The sequence below is a fragment of the Ahaetulla prasina genome, chromosome 7, assembly GCF_028640845.1.
Source record: "Ahaetulla prasina isolate Xishuangbanna chromosome 7, ASM2864084v1, whole genome shotgun sequence".
Taxonomy (NCBI): Eukaryota; Metazoa; Chordata; class Lepidosauria; order Squamata; family Colubridae; genus Ahaetulla; species Ahaetulla prasina.
This window is the reverse complement of record NC_080545.1, coordinates 93719641-93739696: the sequence shown is the minus strand read 5'-3', so window position 1 is coordinate 93739696 and position 20056 is coordinate 93719641. Positions and strand designations below refer to the sequence as shown.

Below are 20056 nucleotides of genomic sequence, written 5' to 3'. Positions count from 1 at the left end.
TGAAAATATTTACAGGCCCCTCACATCCTGGACATAAACTGTTTCAACTCCTACCCTTAAAACGATGCTACAGAGCACTGCACATCAGAACAACTAGACACAAAAACAGTTTTTTCCTGAACGCCATCACTCTGCGAAACAAATAATTCCCTCAACACTCTCAAACTATTTACTAAATCTGCACTACTATTAATCTTCTCATCTTTCCCATCATCCATCTCCTTCCACTTATGACTCTATGACTGCAACTTTGTTGCTTGTATCCTTATGATCTGTATGGATATTGATTGTTTCCTGATTGCTTATTTGTACCCTATGACTATCATTAAGTATTTAAGTGTTGCACCTTATGATTCTTGACGAACGTACCTTTTCTTTTATGCATGCTGAGAGCGTATGCACCAAGACAAATTCCTTGTGCGCCCAATCACACGTGGCCAATAAAAAAATCTATTCTATTCTATTTATCAATATAAACATGCAAAAATTATAAAGACTTACAAATTGGTCTTGCTTTTCAATTCACTGCAAGGGGCAAATCTTCTGGATATATGTATGCACCTTCATTATTGCAATCGAATCTCAGTCCTTGCTTAAGCCTGCCCAGGAACCTTCTGTCCAGTAAGCCAAAACTTGAATAAGGCGTTAAGTGTCTGGAGAGGGCAGATTTACAACCAAACCTGAGTTGAAACAGGATCTTTTCCCAGATTACATAGTTGTTGTCTGGGGATGGTCCTGAGCTGTGGGACATTCCTAGGAGATATCAAATTAACAGCAACTGTTTGATATTTGGGGGACGAGATTGAAAAAGCAGGCTTTGGTAAATCTACGGTAGACACAACATTAGTTTGTGAACGGACTCTTTGCTAGGAAAGAGATAAATATATACTTTTGCAGGGATCGGTAGCAGCCGCAACGCTTCCCTTTTCAAACAGATTAGGAGGATAAACTTAGACACGTTGCTACTACAAGGCTGTGGGAAATCTGTAGCTGTGCAGTCCTAGGTTTATTTGCTTAGAAATCGGGCATTGCAATCTTAAACACATTTTTCTGGGGAATCTACTTCATTTCTTGGATTTGCTTCCAGGGGAAAAAGTGTCCAGGATTGGGTTGAAAAAAATGTTAACCGCTGTTTAAGACTTAAAACACTTACATCTTAAGACTTCGGACTGGCAACGCTTTACACTAAGCAGAGAAAAAGGAGGAGGAGGAGGAGGAGGAAAAAAGAAAGGAGAAGGAAAATGGGAGGAAAAAAGGAAGAAGGAAAAGAGAGGAAAAAGGAAAGAAAAGGAGAAAGAGTGGAAGTTGAAGGGGAGGAAAGAGGAGAAGGAAGAGGAGGAAAAAAGAAAGAAGGAGAAGGCAACAGAAGGAAAATGGGAGGAAAAAAGAAGGAAGGAAAAGAGAGGAAGAAGGAAGGAAAAGGAGGAGGAAGGAAAAGGAGGAGGAAGCGTGGAAGTTGAAGGGGAGGAAAGAGGAGAAGGAAGAGGAGGAAAAAAGAAAGGAGAAGGCAACAGAAAGAAAATGGGAGGAAAAAAGAAGGAAGGAAAAGAGAGGAAGAAGGAAGGAAAAGGAGGAAGAAGGAAAAAGGAAGAGGAAGCGTGGAAGTTGAAGGGGAGGAAAGAGGAGAAGGAAGAGGAGGAAAAAAGAAAGAAGGAGAAGGCAACAGAAAGAAAATGGGAGGAAAAAAGAAGGAAGGAAAAGAGAGGAAGAAGGAAGGAAAAGGAGGAGGAAGCGTGGAAGTTGAAGGGGAGGAAAGAGGAGAAGGAAGAGGAGGAAAAAAGAAAGAAGGAGAAGGCAACAGAAGGAAAATGGGAGGAAAAAAGAAGGAAGGAAAAGAGAGGAAGAAGGAAGGAAAAGGAGGAAGAAGGAGGAAAAAGAGTAGAAGTTGAAGGGGAGGAAAGAGAAGGAGGAGGAAAAAGAGGAGGAGGAGCAGGAGGAGGAGTTGGAAAAGATTATTGGGGAAACTTTAGGAACATGGGATGGGATTGAAGGCAAAAGAACTTGCTGAAATGCCCAACTGCACTTGTTTATAATAGAAAAAATATTGTGTGAATCTAGAAAAAAACAAGGGTGTGTTTTCTGCAAGTATTAGAAATATGTTTCTGTTCTTTAAAAAAATTCTTCTTCTGCAAAAACAAATGCCAGCTGCTGATATTTTAAGTGTCAGGTATAGTACATAGAGAAATTGGAGTTTCACTTTTTTTTTTTTTAACAATATGGTGGTTTGCCTATTTCTGATTTTTCAGTTGAAGGCTCTCAATATGGTGCACCTGGAAAGGTTGGGAATTGTAGTTCCAACACATTTGGAAGCCATCAGGTTGAGGTATTGCGCCGTGTTCTTCCAACAATAATGTGAAATTTGCTTCTGGGTGTGATTCAAAGGGTTGGCAATGGCATTTAAATGGGTTGGAAACCAAACTGCCTAAAAAGGCCTTCATAAATCTATCATTTCTGGAAGAACAGCTTGAAATGTTCCCTTATGATTGCTCATCCTATCCAAAGCCAGCCTAGTATCTTAGTTAAAGCAGGACTCTGCAATAGTTATTCTGTGAAATGAAAATGTGTTTCTCTTAAACCTGTTTCTCTTAAACCAAGACAATTTTATGACTTGTGGAAAGTGGGGGGGACTGTTCCTGTAATGGTACTGGTTTTAAAGATGACCCAGTGAGATTTTTCAGGTACATTATTGTAGGTAGGACTATTAAATCTGAGCGGCAGAAATCAAAAAGACCGGTAGATGGCAACAGAGTTAAGGCTGCCTTTGTCTCTGCCCCCTAGTGGCGCCCTGGGTTTTTGCAGCTCGACGTTAGTCCTACTCTGGAGAAATGGCCAGTTAATTTTCAAAGAGACAGAGATGTAGAGGGCCTTTTAAGCTGGCAGCTATTTTGATTGAGGGTGAAACCTAAAATTACTTTCAATCTTTTGTTCTGTCTGTCTCCCTTTTCCTCTCACGTTGGTATTTTCTAGTGCAATGCAACGATAAAGCTACCACCTAAACTGCAAAAATCTGGATAATTGAGGGATCTTTGGTGTTGTCTGAGCTTGGTTGTTTTCTTGCAGACGTTTCATAACCCAAACTAGGTAACACCATCTGACTAGCACTGATGGTGTTATCTAGTCTGGTAATGAAACATCTGCAAGAAAACAACCAAGCTCAGAGAGCACCACAGACCACCACTCACTTCAACTCTGAGCTACAAATATTCTCCTTTATTGGTATCTGGATAGGCTACCTAGTGGCAGTCAAGAAGAGTTTTCCATGTTTTTTTTTCATTCCAGATCTGGTAGCCTGACCATCAGCCTTTCAAGGTAGGCCAGACTAGAAAACCAAAGCTATGAAAACTAGTATGACGTTGATTGTAAGGTTAAAGGAACAAGTTTTTGCAAATCCTGAAAGTTTCTACCTTCCTCCCTTTACCTTTGCAAGAACTAAGATAAAGGTAAAGGTTCCCCTTGCACATACGTGCTAGTCGTTGCCGACTCTAGGGAGCGGTGCTCATCTCTGTTTCAAAGCCGAAGAGTCAGCGCTGTCCGAAGACGTCTCCGTGGTCATGTGGCCGGCATGACTCAATGCCAAAGGCGCAAGGAACGCAGTTACCTTCCCACCAAAGTGGTCCCTATTTTTTCTACTTGCATTTTTACATGCTTTCGAAACTGCTAGGTTGGCAGAAGCTGGGACAAGTAATGGGAGCTCACCCCGTTACATGGCAGCACTAGGGATTCAAACCGCTGAGCTGCCGACCTTTCGATCGACAAGCTCAACATCCTAGCCCCTGAGCCACCACGAGAACTACAGTCGGTCAAATCTGAGATGCTTTCTCAGATTACAGTTCTAGCCTAGAATCATAATTCTCTTATCTGATCCTTGTCTTGGTTGAAAATGTTTACCTCCTATCCCTCGAGGTTATTCTCATTGCCCATTATACCTATCTATTGAAAATAACTTTTTAAAAATAAAAAGATACTTCCTTTCTACTGTGTTCAGAGACGCCGATCAAATTTAAATGGTGTTGCTTTGTAGACATCAAAGCCTTGAATGCATGGAAGCACAATATTAGCACTGTCAGGGAATGTAGATTTAATAGCTGTAAGCTGATGGAAGGTTGTAAGCGGAGGCAACTGAAAGCTGATGCAATGGGAATGAGGCAGCAGTGTTACTGCCACTTTAAGAAGCTGGGTTAGAAGATGCTTATATAAGGGAAGCCATTAGAGGGTGTTTCCTTCTCCTCATATATCTGTCTCTCATTGTGTATCTCAGTGGTAGTCAACCTGGTCCCTACCGCCCACTAGTGGGCGTTTCAGCTTTCATGGTGGGCGGTAGGAGTTTTGTCCGATACTGAAGCACTTTCCTTTTTTTAAATTTAATTGACTTTTTTAAAATAAATTCATAGTATTATTTAAAAACATTTTCATTAGGCTTTCATAAAATTCCCCGTGACAATTAAATTTCTGAAAATATACTATTTGTATCGCCCGCACATAAGTTTAGTTCACGTTACGTAAGTGAAACTAAATGGCACTATAGTGCGACCGCAAACAGAAGAGCCTCGTCCCAGAATAGCTCGCGCATCTCCCCCCACACCACACAGCTGTAACAGACAAGCAGAGCGGGTAGCCGGCGCCCCCCCCAAACCCAATCCACGATGTGCGAGAGGCATGCGCAGACGACGATACATGACACATTACTGTGGAACCAGTGGGCAGTTAGAAAATTTTGCTACTAACAGAGATACAAAAGTGGGCGGTAGGTATAAAACGGTTGACTACCCCTGGTGTATCTCATTGTTCTCCTTGTGTTGGTAGCTGTATGATAAGGTATTACCATGTATAAGTCTGTATATATTTAGCTGAATATAAACCACTGTTAATTATCCAAAGGCTCTGTGTGCTGTATGCTGTGTTTTAGCTCCTGGGTTTATCTCATAATACTAGTCACGCTGCCTAAACTCTTGACAAGCACAAAGCAGACTGATGCAATTCAAAAGAACCAACGGAGCTGAATTTCTTAAAATATCCCCAGTGAAACATTAAACTTTGGAGAAACAATTTGGTGTAGTGGTCAAGGCGCCAAGCTGGAGACCAGCCCTCAAGCAATGGCAAATCACTTCCAAAATCTTATCAATAAAAACGAATGGACCAAGCCAGACAGTTTTTAGGAGACAAGTCTGAGCGGCGTGGTGGCCTAGAGGTGGAGCTCTCACCTCACAATCAGGAGGCTGTGAGTTCGATCCTAGGTAGTGGCAGATATTTCTCTCTCTGGGCACAAAGAGAAAATATCTGCTGCGAACTCCGCATAGGCATCAGGAAGGGCATCCGGCCAGTAAAGGCTCAGTTCTATTCAGTCCCCCTGACTCCATCCCAATGCAAGGGATAGCAGAAAGGGATTTTAAAAGAAAATAAACTGATTTAAAAGTCCACACATAGACACAAAAATTACTTTGGACTCTATAAAATTCGGATATCCGTTCCCATTGGCTCGTTCCAGTATTAAGGGATTGTGGGAACTGTGGTTCCCAAGGCTGTCTTGAAATTTTCCCTTCTTGCTTCAGAAGGAAAATTTTGTAGGGTTTTGGAATAGCATCTGGTGGCGATTAGCAAATGATTTTTGGAGAACGGTTAATACCCCTTAGGGAATTCAGCAGTAGCCTCATAGCAGCTTAATAGAGATGGATCTCTTGTCATATAATCAGGGCAATTAACTCTGTCCACAGTGATCACCTGTTGAGGCCAAAGGAGGGTCACAGTTGGTCGGCAGCATCAAACTCTTCCTGTTGACCATACAGCCACACCTTCAAATTCTTCCCGCTGATCCATGGATCTCAATCCCAAATGACTGCACCAGAGGTGGGTTTCAGCAGGTTCTGACCAGTTCTGGAGAGCTGGTAACTGAAATTTTGAGTAGTTCGGAGAACTGGTAAATACCACCTTTGGCCCCGCCCCCATCTATTCTCTGCCTCCCAAGTCCCAGCTGATCGGGAGGAAATGGGGATTTTGCAGTAACTTTCCCCTGGATTGGGGAGGGAATGGAGATTTTACAGTATCCTTCTCCTGCCATGCCCACCAATCCATGCCACGCCCACCAAGCTACACCCACAGAATGGTAGTGAAATTTTTTGAAACCCACCACTGGACTGCACGTAAATTGTGTATCCAGTAGTGGTATTCAGCCAGTTTGGACCGGTTTGGGCAAACCGGTAGCGGTGACCTGCGAGTGGGTCTGGGCCCGCCCCCGCCCTCGTCCATCCATACCCCGGCACTATGCTGTCCTATTTAGTCACATTTTCTAAGCCGCGGGCATGCGTGAAAGCTGGGTGCACGGAAGGCACGCACTCACATTTTTGGTGTGCGGCAAACTGGTGGTAAAATTATATGAAACCCACCTCTGTGCATATTGCCGGCATATCGTCCGCTCCTGATCATCCTAATATGTGTTAACTGATTTGCTTAATGAGACAAGCCCAACAGTGGTGGGTTTCAAAAATTTTTACTACCGGTTCAGTGGGTGTGGCTTGGTGGGTATGGCATGGCTTGGTGGGCGTGGCAGGGGAAGGATACTCTACAATCTTGTTGTGTCTTGCCCGCTCTCACCGCAGCCGGGGTCTTCTTATCTGCTTCCGAACACTGAAGAATGTCCTAGTATGCCTCCCGGCCCCAACCTTGGCTCCATGCCCAGACAGGCTGAAGAGGAAGAAATACCTCCAGCCCCCAGCTCTGGCTCCATGCCCAGGCAAACGGAGCAACTAGACCCCTCCCCCTCCTCCACAGCATGTGAGCCTGAGGAAGGTCTATTACCAACACCTGCCGACTGGAGTGACCCTTGCGTCAGAAGACTTGATAGGCGGAGGCAACAGAAGGAAGAGAGTGGCAGGCCTGGATAAGTGCTGAGTCATGGAGCCACACCCCATGGCCTATATAAAGGATCTGCTTTCTGGCATTCTCTGAGTCAGGCAAAGTCTAAACATATCTTGCTGAAGTCACTTTCTGGTCTCCTGCCTGCCCTGAGGACTTTGCTAGGACTTTGGCAGAGCTGCAGAGGCACACCTGATTCGGATTTCCCTGACCCGGCCGTCAGCGGAGGAGTGGGACACGACAAATCTCTATTCCTACCCCACTCCAGCGAAAGGATACTGTAAAATCTCAATTCCCTCCCCACTCCAGGTGAAGGTTACTGCAAAATCCCCATTTCTTCCCGATCAACTGGGACTGGGGAGGCAGAGAATAGATGGGGGCGGGGCCAGTCAGAATTTTTACGACCGGTTCTCCAAACTGCTGAAAATTTCCGCTACCGGTTCTCCAGAACTGGTCAGAACCTGCTGAAACCCCACCTCTGAAGCCCAATCACTACAAGAGATCAATAAGCAGGAAACATGGTAGTTACAACAAGCTCTAACGGCAAGCCGAGAGATGTGTATGAAGTCATTTCCAGAGTAAAAGATACAGAAATAGGACTGCAGGGAAACATATAAATGTCACCGCAGCACCCCTGGGATTTTTTTTATCTCGCCTGTGCTGAGCATCGTATGTGCGCGAGAGAGTGTCAACCCTTAGTAAGGACCGTTTCCTTGGCTTCTGTTGCAAGGGGAGATATTAAAGGACCAGAGTAGGTAGATAAAGCTTTAAGAATTGAAGAGGGAATGTTGTCACCAGCATTTAGACCTTCTTCTTTTTTTTTCCCCGCAGCCAGCTTGGATGAATGAGGCTGAGTTGGTTTGGTATTTGGACACAGTGGCTCAGGGGCTAAGACAGCTGAGCTTGTCGATCGAAAGGTCGGCAGCTCAGCGGTTCGAATCCCTAGCGCTGCCGTGTAACGGGGTGAGCTCCCGTTACTTGTCCCAGCTTCTGCCAACCTAGCAGTTTCGAAAGCACGTAAAAAATGCAAGTAGAAAAAATAGGGACCACCTTTGGTGGGAAGGTAACAGCGTTCCGTGCGCCTTTGGCGTTGAGTCATGCCGGCCACATGACCACGGAGACGTCTTCGGACAGCGCTGGCTCTTCGGCTTTGAAACGGAGATGAGCACCGCCCCCTAGAGACGACAATGACTAGCACGTATGTGTGAGGGGAACCTTTACCTTTACCTTTTTATTCTTGGATCGCTGATCTGCTCAAAATGCCATCTGTGGTTATGTTGGGAAATCAATAATGGGAGAGGAGGAGGACATTTAACTCTCCCGTTGTTCCTGAAGTAGGACTCCCAGCAGCCTGGCTGATGGCTTTTAATAACAGAACAACAGAGTTGGAAGGGACCTTGGAGGTCTTGTAGTCCATCCCCCCTGCGCAGGCAAGAGACCCTATACCAGTGATGGTTAACCTTTTCTGGACCGAGTGCCCAAAGCACACGCCCAAACCCCCAAAATGCGATATGTGCGCTCCCCGAGCATGCATGCATGGGCCCTGCATACGCCCCACCCTCCCTGCATACATGCACATACCTGTTGTGACTATGCCCCACCCACCCCACGCATGCACACACAGTCCCCCCCTCATGTGCCACACTCCCTGCACATGCGCGGCAGAGACCCGACGATCAGCTGGCCAGCGGGAGATGCACATGCATGCTCAGATGACCTGAATTGGGGCGATGGCTCACATGCCCACAGAGAGGGTGCTGTGTCCCACGTGTGGCCCGCGTGCCATAGGTTCGCCATCATGGCTCTATTACCATTTCAGGCAAAGGGTTGTCCTGTCTCTTCTTAAAAATCTCCAGTGACGGAGCACTCACAACTTCTGGAGGCAAGCTGTTCCACAGATTAATTGTTTTAACTGTCAGGAAATTTCCCCTTAGTTCTAAGTTGCTTCTTTCCTTGATCAGTTTCCACCCATTGCTTCTTGTCCTGCCTTCAGGTGCTTTGGAGAACAGCCCGACTCCCTCTTCTTTGTGGCAGCCCCTGAGATATTGGAAGACTGCTATCATGTCTCCCCTAGTCCTTCTTTTCATTAAACTAGACATACCCAGTTCCTGCAACTGTTTTTCATACTGTATGTTTTACCCTCCAATCCCCTAATCATCTTTGTTGTGCTTCTCTGCCCTCGCAACATTTTTTTTTTATGTTGTGGCAACCAAAACTGGACCCAATATTCCAAGTGTGGTCTTACCAAGGCATTATCCAATGGTTTTAATTCTGCAACCTGTTCCCTCCCTTCCTGCACCAGGAATACGTTCTCTCACCTGCACATTGACATAATATACCTTAATATAGCTGTTCTCCAATACAGCGTTTACTGGCTGGATGCCCTTCCTGATGCCTATGCGGAGTTCACAGCAGATATAGCTGTTCTGCAATAGAGCATTAGGGTTAGGGTTTAGTGACCATTTGAACTTAAAACAACACATAAAAACCTTACAATTGTTTTTTTTTTTACACTTACGACGATTCCTGGTATTGGTATGTGATCCAAATTCAGAAGCTTGGCAACTGATTCATGTTTGTGAAGGATCACATTATCTCCTTTTGCGACCTTCTGACCAGCAAAGTCAATGGGGAAGCCAGATTCACTTAATGACCGGGTTACGAACTTAACAATTGTGGCAAGAAAGCTCGATCGATGTGGGCAAAACTCACTTAACAGCGGTCTTGCTTAGCAACATAAATTTTGGGCTCAGTTGTGGTCGAAAGGCGGGGACTGCCGTACCTGTATGCAGGGGTGGGCTTCAAAAATTTTAGCAAGGGGTTCTCTGCCTGGTTGCTGGGTGGGCGTGGCCATGGTGGGCGTGGCATAGTCGGCCTCCTGCACCATGGGGGGGAGTGTTTTTGCCCTCTCTGGGCTCCGGAGGCTTTTCTCGAGCCTCTGGGATGGTGGAAATGGCCTTTTCCAGCCCTCTGGAGGCCTTGGGAGGTCGGAAACGGGCCCATTTCCGGTAGGCCCATTTTTCACCCTCCCCAAGCCTCCGTGCATGCCCTACACTTAGCTACATCCAAAACGGGCTGTGTGGGGACTCCTGGGAGGGGAGGGGAGGGGTAAGAGGGGCCAGCCAGGAGTTGGATTTGGGGGTTCTCTGAACTCTACAGAATCTTAGCTAGAGTGTTTTGTCTCCTTCCCCACTTCAGACCCACGAGCTGGCCTTCAGCCAGCAGATTCACAGCTCTTATCAGTCCTGGCAGAGAAATCACAGCTGCCTGCCAAAGTTCAAACAAATGACTCACGTAGCAAGACTTTCAGCTCTTTTTGAAACGGTTCAGCTAAACTTTGCTTCCTGTGGAGTGAGAGCAGTCCCAAAGCTCCTTATATATCCTGTATATATATATATATTCTTTTTGATGACGCTGCCTCTCTAATCTTCTGAAGCGCGGGTCAAGCCAAGCTTGATTATTATTATCAGCTGGTTCTGAAGGCGTAGCCTGGGGAAGGGAGGAATCAGGGGATGTCGGCCTCATTACGTCCTCCGACTGGTCTGGTTCTGACTCCTGGAGCTGAGCCAAAGGAATCGGTGCTCCCGAGGTAAGCCTTACTGGCCCTTCCCCCTCACTCTCGGAGTCACTTTCGGGCATGGGGCCAGGTTTGGGGGCTGGAGTCACAACATAGAGGTTCTCCCGAACCCCCAGCAGCCCAGTGCTGCCTGTATGCTAATAGCCTCCTGTAGACTTGAATGCATGATATTTATCCATGCTTCCTTGGCACGAAGGAAGGAACCAGACTCTCTCCGTGCCGTGTCATTTCCTGTGTTCTGCCCCACTCTTATTTCACCCATTACATTTTTTTTCTTGAAAACTCTGCACACCTATACAAAAAGAAAGAAACAAAAAATCTCAAAACAGCTGAATTATATTTTATCTCAGGAGATTTGTTTTTCAAAAGCTCCCATCCTGAACCATACATTTTAAATGCACTTGGTATGTAGTTTTGAGCTGGAAATTATGTCAGAACATTCAGGAAGTGTGAAGGTTGTGGATAATTAAATTCTGATCTTGCCAGTGTGGGATCTGTCAATCCGAATGGAATTCGTCCAGCGGAAGTACGTTTAGCTCCCTCTATTTTTGATCCTCCAACCTGAAGTCTGGCCATTCTGATTCTAAATCCTTGTGGGAAGACTTTCAGGTTTGTGGGAGGTGGTTTCAGGTGTGGGATTCAGCTGGTTCAGACCGATTCGAGAGAACCGGATGCTAATTTTACATCTGGTTCGCCGAACCAGTAGTTGCAAGAACTGGCTGGCCCCACCCACCCTGCCCTTCCCAGGAATCTCCACCTGGCCGATTTTGGATGCCAGGTAAGTGCAGTGCTCATGCAGAGGTTCTGGGAGAGCAAAAAATGGGCCTCCCGGAAGTTCCTGAAGTCACGGAAACGGGGCCATTTCTGGCCTCTGGAGCCTGGGAGAGGCTGTTTTTACCCTCCTGGAGGCTCAAGAAAAGCCTCCGGAGACTGGGGAGGGCAAAATTGCCCCAACTGTGCTGTGGTGCAGGAGGCCGAGTAGGCCACGCCTACCATGACCACACCCACCAAGCAATTGGGCAGAGAACCGGTTGCTAAAATTTTTGAATCCTACCCCTGGGTGGTTCTATCCTTCACTGTGATCCATCCAGGCTTCCCGTATGACTGAATTACGCCAGTTTGCTAGAATATCATGAATCACTAAAAGTACATTCCACCTTGAGCAGGTCCCGTCCAACTCTGTTACTCTGTTATTAATATCTCTTCTCTTACAGATCCCCTTCTTTGGCAGCTATGTTGTTAATGGAAACAACATGCAAAAAAAAGAGAACATTTTTATCTTCTTGTTCAACCATGAATACATTTTCCGCCTCTTGTAAACTTTGTCTGGTTTTTAATTATATGGCTTTATGGAGGTAGGTCCTAATCTAATGAAGCAAAGTACATTTGCTCACACAAAGGCAAGGATTTAGGGGTGTTCCTAAGTCTTGTCCCCAATGTTATGTTAATCTTCAAATATACCCTTTCATAGCTTCAGTGCAAAGATGTGAAACAATATTTGGTTCAAGTTACTATACCTATGGGCTTCGGTGATGAGATAAACCCATTTCTGCTTCCAACGTGCAACAATTTTCATCAGAGAGTGTGACTCTCACTTTTTGCTATTTCTATATTATCCATTGGAGCAGGGGTGAAATGCTCCCGGATCGGATCGCACGATCTGGTAGCGATGGGATCAGGTATTTCGGAGAACTGGTAGCAAAAATCCCTGCCCCCCACCACCACCCACGCCTTGCTGTTCTTCTTCTCTGTAGCTGAAGCTCTCGGTAGTGATATAGCTGTAAATGGTCTTAAATAACTGCCGTGGCACTTCAAAGGGCCGCACTACAGCTGATCAGTGCTGTAGGCGGCTAATAGACCAGTGCCTCTATTTTTAAAGAAGGTAGACTGGTGCGCTCCCAAAAAAAGGCAATTGGTAGACCGGTGCCTCTATTTTTAGAGAAGGTCGACCGGTGCACTCCCAAGTTTTGTATACTTTGTTTATTATTTTTATTATTTATTATTATTGGCCATGCCCATTCAGTTACCTGACCACTAAGCCATGCCCACCGAGTCACCTGACCACCAAGCCATGCCCACCAATTAAGCCACGCCCACAGAACCGGTAGGGAAAGTTTTTAGATTTCACTCTGGCATTGGAGTCCCAGTTTGGTGTAATGGTTCAAAGCTTCCAGCTGCAAAGCAGGAGACCCGGAGTTCTACTCATGCGTTAGGTTCAAAGCCAGCTGAGTGACCGTGGACTGGTCCTTCTCTCTCAGGCCTTCCCCCCAAAAAAAAATCAAGCCAAGAAATCTGCACTGAATTGTCCTGGCAGTTGTCAGGTGTCAAAACTGACTCAAATCCACAATAAATATTACGTATATTACCCAGGAGAACTTGTGGATTATAAATAACAGTTGTCATGTCCCCCTCCCCCTCCGACGACTGGGTCTAGGAAGTCCGTATCAAGCGTGGCAACGAAGCCTCTGCAGCTTTGCAAATTCCTTCCAGGTTTCTCAGGGCAGGCAGGAGTCCAAGTTGTGACTTCAGCAAACTAGATGAGACTTCAGCAAACTAGATGAGACTTTGCTTCACTCAATGGAATGCCAAAAGCAGGTCCTTTATATAGGCTGTGGGGTGTGGCTCCATGACTCAGCATTTATCCAGGCCTGCCCCTCCCTTCCTTCTGCTGACGTCGCCTCTCAGATCTACAGAAGCGAGGATCCTCCCACTTTGAATTGTCTTCTGCTGTTTGAGAAAGGGAGGGGTCAGAAGGAGTAGGCCCGAGTAATTCCACTCTGTGGCTGACTTCCTCTGATGGCTGAGCCAAAGGAACACACGCCATATGAGTGAGGTTTGTTTGTTCATTCCTGACATCCTGTCCGGGCATGGGGCCAGGGCCAGGGGCTGGAGGCATGACAGGCCATTCATCTTCATTATCAGACTCCGAGTCTGATAGCAGGCCCGGGAGGAGACAGGAGGGGCCTAGCTGAGGAGAGGAGGGAGGACGAGGCACAACAACAGTGTTGGTGAAGCTTTTTGGCATCAAGTGCCAAAACGGCACACACGCATGCTGGAAACTGGAACAGCAGCTGCCCGGTGCACATGCACATGCCTGGAAGTTGATGTCCCAGTTTCCGGCACGTGCATGCACACCGACCAGCTGCTCTTCGCGTGTGCGTGCATGCCAGAAACTGGAAAACCAGTTGGCCGGTGCGCATGCGCATGCCAGAAACTGGAAGATCATTTTCCCGGCATACGCATGCACACAGGTGGAAACCGGAAGATCATCTTCCCGCCACGCGCATGCACACAGGGCAGCTGTTCTTCCAGTTTCCAGTGCTCCCGCGCACGTGAAAACCAGCTGGCCAGAGTGCTGGAACCTGCAAGAGCAATGGGCAAAGGCTCTGCGTGCCTGGATAGATGACTCCATGTGCCTCTTCTGGCAAGCGTGCCATACGTTCACCATCACGGGATTATAACATGTTTGCTATGGCAATAATGAAGGCTCTGATTGTTGTCCAGTACAGTTTACGGCAGTACTGAATTCCTAACTTTCTGAGAAAGGTCTTGGTTTATTTAACCCAATAGCCTCAACACCTTTGGAAACGGTGCCGTTATAAATATTTCATTTATTTTCTCATTTTATTTTTTATTTATTTATTTAGTCACACAGTATATATAAGCATAAGCATGAAATAACTATACAATATAAAAGCATATATATATAAGCATAAGTATGTTGTGACTATATTCATTGGATATAACGAAAGGAAACAATAGGACAGGAACGGTAGGCACGCTCGTGCTCTTATGCACGCCCCTTACAGACCTCTTAGGAATGGGGTGAGGTCAATAGTAGACAGTTTTTGGTTGAAGCTTTGGGGATTTTGAAAAGAGACCACAGAGTCAGGTAGTGTATTCCAAACATTAACAACTCTGTTACAGAAGTCATATTTTCTGCAATCAAGATTGGAGCGGTTAACATTAAGCTTAAATCTATTGTGTGCTCGTGTATTGTTGCAACTGAAGCTGAAGTAGTCTTCAACAGGAAGGACATTGTAATAGATGATTTTATTGGGTTAAACTCCGGTCATATCGAAGGCGGCGTAGTTCTAAATTTTCTAAAGTCAGGATTTCAAGTCTGGTGGCATAAGGTATTTTGTTGTATTCAGAGAAGTGGAGAAGTCTTCTTGTAAAGTATTTCTGGACACCTTCAATTGTACTGATGTCAGAAATGTGATATGGGTTCCAGACAGGCGAGCTGTATTCAAGAATTGGTCTAGCAAATGTTTTATATGCTCTAGTTAATAGTGTAGTGTTTTTGGAGAAGAAGCTACGCAAGATTAGGTTTACAACTCTTAAAGCCTTTTTTGCGATGTAGTTGCAGTGGGCTTTGGCACTTAGATCATTTGATATGAAAACTCCAAGGTCTTTGACAGGGTGGGGGTCATCTGTATTTTGTCAAAATCCACATGGCACACTGCAAAGCAGCAACTAACCCATCGTTGGGACTTAAATTGTTCCACGGGACCGCTGATGGATTGATTGACGATTCTATTCAAGTAAATAACTTATACAGGTTGGTAACGACAACCAATGAAATTATCACATAGGATGCGTCTTTTTAATAAGGGAGCGGGTGGTTTAGATAGAAGAATGCTGCGTAGAACATAAATGCACCAGAGAAGTGCTTAATGGTATCAAAGCTTCATTGTTGCATGAATTTATCAACTCTTTCGGCTAATTTAGCCAATTATATAAAAATTCTCCACGTCCCTTCGTACAAGCAAGTGCATATGGTAGTGCGCAAAAGTACATTAATTTCTTTTTTCTCCAAAAAATTCTATGAGCTAGACTAAAGGGCTTTTAATTTTAAATTTAATTGGTTGATTGATTGGCATTTCTATCTATAGTTGTCCGATGGTCTTGAAGGCACTTCGAGGTTTGTTTGTTTTTTAAACCTCACTGTTTTAATTTGATTGGCTGTTTCTGGTGCATAATTCGGGATTTTAGCATCCCAATGATAACCGGGTCAAAGAAGAGTCAAACGAATTTCAGTTAAAACAAAAAGGCTACAGGACTGGATTGAAACAATTGGAATATTCAGCGAGGTTTTTTTAGGCTGTTAAAAAAAAAAAACTGAGTATAAGTCAGAGACCGAGTATAAGTCAGGACGTTTTTCAGCACAAAAAACGTGCTGAAAAACTCGGCTTATACTCGAGTATATACGGTATATAAAAATTCTCCTTTTTATATAATTGTCCGTTCGTACAAGCAAGTGCATATGGTAGTGCGCAAAAGTACATTAATTTCTTTTCCCCAAAAAAAATTCTATGAGCTAGGCTAAAGGGCTTTTAATTTTAAATTTAATTGGTTGATTGATTGGCATTTCTATCTATAGTTGTCCGATGGTCTTGAAGGCACTTCGAGGTTTTTTTGTTTTTTTTTAAACCTCACTGTTTTAATTTGATTGGCTGTTTCTGGCGCATAATTCGGGATTTTAGCATCCCAGTGATAACCAGGTCAAAGAAGAGTCAAACGAATTTCAGTTAAAACAAAAAGGCTACAGGACTGGATTGAAACAATTGGAATATTCAGCGAGGTTTTTTTAGGCTGTTAAAAAAAAATAGTGTTACTTTCAGCCTACGTTTTTGAAATTACGTAATGTTCCCTGCAACTCGATAACCATGTAATCATACGGAGATAAATTTGCTCGGATGAAGAACTGAAATGTTGGTGGCAAATTACAGTTTAGTTGAAAATTGTTCTAGTCATCTATAGTGTTGAACTGTTTTGAAGATGGCTGGTTTTTAAACCAAATAAAAAAAGAGAGGGGGGTGGAAATATTTTTCTTAAAGTTTTCCGCTAATCTCGTACGCATTTGGCGAAAAGCACAGGGGGATTGCGAACCTTCAGTATAGTTATTTTGATTAGGAGGGGTGAGAATATATATATATAGAATAGAATAGAATAGAATTTTTATTGGCCAAGTGTGATTGGACACACAAGGAATTTGTCTTTGTGCATATGCTCTCAGTGTACATAAAAGAAAAGAGACGTTCATCGAGGTACAACATTTACAACACAATTGATGGTCAGTATATCAATATAAATCATAAGGATTGCCAGCAACAAAGTTACAGTCATACAGTCATAAGTGGAAAGAGATTGGTGATGGGAACTATGAGAAGATTAATAGTAGTGCAGATTTAATAAATAGTTTGACAGTGTTGAGGGAATTATTTGTTTAGCAGAGTGATGGCCTTCGGGAAAAAACTGTTCTTGTGTCCAGTTGTTCTGTTGTGCAGTGCTCTATAGCATCGTTTTGAGGGTAGGAGTTGAAACAGTTTATGTCCTGGATGTGAGGGATCTGTAAATATTTTCACGGCCCTCTTCTTGATTCGTGCAGTATACAGGTCCTCAATGGAAGGCAGGTTGGTAGCAATTATATTTTTATATATTTTCTAAAAGGCAGTTTGCTGAATTTATGCGAAGGAAAGAGACATCTGTTTAAAATAATGATCCGTCTCATTATTACAGCCTCATTTATTATAATGATCTGCATAGAATTGCTGGTCCTTCATGATTCCTTGGTATATGCTGGGCAGGAATCAGGATTTAAGTCCCCTGGAAACGAAACCATAAATCTGGTTTTACAACAATATTTTTCTTTTTCTTGTCGAATTAGCCCTGGCTGCAAGTTTCTTCTAAGAACATTATTCTCGTCATCCCAAGCAGTAAATGCTAAAATATTCTCAGGCACCGGAGAAATTTTCTACCCAGCGACGGCTTGAATAATATAGTTTCTGAGTTTATTATCCATGTATAATGGAGGGTCCTAAAGAAGAGGAATGCAGCGTGGCCAAGTTCATCCCCTCCCACTGCCCCCCCCAAATGCCTGTTATCCTTTTGATATCAATCAACCCATGACCCGCTTTCCATTCGCTTCATAAAGACGCTTTTGATTGGTGTCCTGATTTCTAAATTTCCACGAAGCTGAGTTTTGCAAAGGCTGATGCAGTCACGCCATGAAATGAACCAGTTTGATTGTGTGTGTGTGTGAGAGAGAGAGAGAGAGGGAGGGAGAGGGAGAGAGAGAGAGGGAGGGAGAAGGAGTGAAAGACTGAGGGAGAGAGAATGGGTGAAGAAACAGCTTCTTTGGAGGAAGCTTTTGTTTTTTCCAACCTTTTAAAATTCTTCCCCTCCGAAGGGTTCCTCTTGCAGAGTCCAGAGCCCTGAGCCATGGGCTGCTGCCTTGCAGTCCTTCCAGAGAGTTAGAGGCTGTTCTCCCTTGAAAACCCAACCTAGAGAACCAAATTTAGGAAGTTCTTCTTCTTCTTCTTCTTCTTCTTCTTCTTCTTCTTCTTCTTCTTCTTCTTCTTCTTCTTCTTCTTCTTCTTCTTCTTCTTCTTCTTCTTCTTCTTCTCTTCCTCTACCTCCACTTTCCCTTTCCCTCTTCCTCCTCCCCTCCCTCCCCTCTCCTTTCTTCCTTCCTTCCTTCTTCCTTCCTTCCTCCTCCTCCTTTCTCCCCATTCAACTTCTTCTCTCCTTCCTCCTTCCTCTTCTCTTCCCCTCTTCCTTCTTTCCTCCTCCTCCAACTCTCCCCCTCCCCCTCCTTTTTCCTTCTCCTTTCTCCCCATTCAACTTCATCTCTCCTTACTCCCTTTCCTTCTTCCTCCTTCCTCTTCTCTTCTCTCTCTCCCCTCTCATTTCTTCTTTCCTCCTCCTCCTCCTCCCTCCTTTTCCTTTTCCTTTCTCCCCATTCAACTTCTTCTCTCCTTCCTCCATTTCCTGCTTTCTCCTTCAACTTCTTCTCTCTTCCTCCCTTTCCTGCTTTCTCCTTCCTTCTCTTCTCTCCGTCTTCTTCCTTCTTTCCTCCCCTCCCCTCCTTTTTCTTCTCTCCTTCCTCCTTTTCCTGCTTTCTCCTTCCTCTTCTCTTCTTCTTCTCTTCCCCTCTTGTTCCTTCTTTCCTATCTCCTCCTTCTCCTTCTTTTTCCTTTCCTTTTCTCCCCTTCAACTTCTCTTCCTTCCTCTCTGCCCCCTTGCATTCCTTCTTTCCTCCTCTCCTCCCCCCTCCTTTTCCCTTCTCCTTTCTCCTTCCTCTTCTCTTCTCTTCTCTTCTCTTCTCTTCTCTTCTCTCTTCTCTTCTCTTCTCTTCTCTTCTCTTCTCTTCTCTTCTCTCTTCTCTTCTCTTCTCTTCCCCCTCTCGTTCCTTCTTTCCTCCTCTCCTCCACCCTCCTTTTCCCTTCTCCTTTCTCCCCACTCAATGTCTTCTCCCCTTCCTCCCTTTCCTGCTTTCTCCTTCCTCTCTTCTCTTGTTCTCTTCCCCTCTTCCTTCTCTTCTCTTCTCTTCCCCTCTCGTTCCTTCTTTCCTCCTCTCCTCCACTCTCCTTTTCCTTCTCCTTTCTCCCCACTCAATGTCTTCTCCTTCCTCCCTTTCCTGCTTTCTCCTTCCTCTTCTCTCTCTTCTCTCTCTTCTCTCTCTCCTTCTTTCCTCCTCTCTCCACCCTCCTTTTCCTTCTCCTTTCTCCCCACTCAACGTCTTCTCCTTCCTTCCTTCTTTTTCCTTCTCCTTTCTCCCCATTCAACTTCTTCTCTCCTTCCTCCCTTTCCTGCTTTCTCCTTCCTTCTCTCTCTCTTCTTCCTTCTTTCCTCCCCTCCCCTCCTTTTTCTTCTCTCCTTCCTCCCTTTCCTGCTTTCTCCTTCCTCTTCTCTTCTCTTGTTCTCTTCCCCCTCCTGTTCCTTCTTTCCTATCCCCTCCTTCTCCCTTCTTTTTTCCTTTCCTTTTCTCCCCTTCCACTTCTCTTCCTTCCTCTCTGCCCCCTTGCATTCCTTCTTTCCTCCTCTCCTCCACCCTCCTTTTCCCTTCTCCTTTCTCCCCACTCAACGTCTTCTCCCCTTCCTCCCTTTCCTGCTTTCTCCTTCCTCTTCTCTTCTCTTCTCTTCTCTTCTCTTCTCTTCTCTTCTCTTCTCTTCTCTTCTCTTCTCTTCTCTTCTCTTCTCTTCTCTCCCCCCTCTCGTTCCTTCTTTCCTCCTCTCCTCCTCCCTCCTTTTCCCTTCTCCTTTCTCCCCACTCAATGTCTTCTCCTTCCTCCCTTTCCTGCTTTCTCCTTCCTCTTCTCTTCTCTCTTCTCTTCTCTCTCTCTTCTCTTCTCTCTCTCTTCTCTTCCCCTCTCGTTCCTTCTTTCCTCCCTCCCCTCCCTCTCCTTTCTCCTTCTCCTTTCTCCCCACTCAATGTCTTCTCCTTCCTCCCTTTCCTGCTTTCTCCTTCCTCTTCTCTTCTCTTCTTCTCTTCTTCTCTTCTTCTCTTCTCTCTTCTCTCTCTCTTCTCTTCTTCTTCCCCTCTCGTTCCTTCTTTCCTCCTCTCCTCCACCCTCCTTTTCCCTTCTCCTTTCTCCCCACTCAACGTCTTCTCCTTCCTCCCTTTCCTGCTTTCTCCTTCCTCTTCTCTTCTCTTCTCTTCTCTCTTCTCTTCTCTCCCCTCTCGTTCCTTCTTTCCTCCTCTCCTCCACCCTCCTTTTCCTTCTCCTTTCTCCCCACTCAACGTCTTCTCCTTCCTCCCTTTCCTGCTTTCTCCTTCCTCTTCTCTCTTCTCTTCTCTTCTCTTCTCTTCTCTCTTCTCTTCTCTTCTCTCTTCTCTCTTCTCTC

At 45.0% G+C, this 20056-nt stretch overlaps 1 protein-coding gene across 14 annotated transcripts in view; it reads left to right on the top strand.

The window, feature by feature from the left end:
- CELF2 (CUGBP Elav-like family member 2) overlaps nt 1-20056 on the top strand; it is an 823343-nt gene that overhangs the window by 334712 nt on the left and 468575 nt on the right. The gene's annotated exons all lie outside the window — the stretch shown is intronic.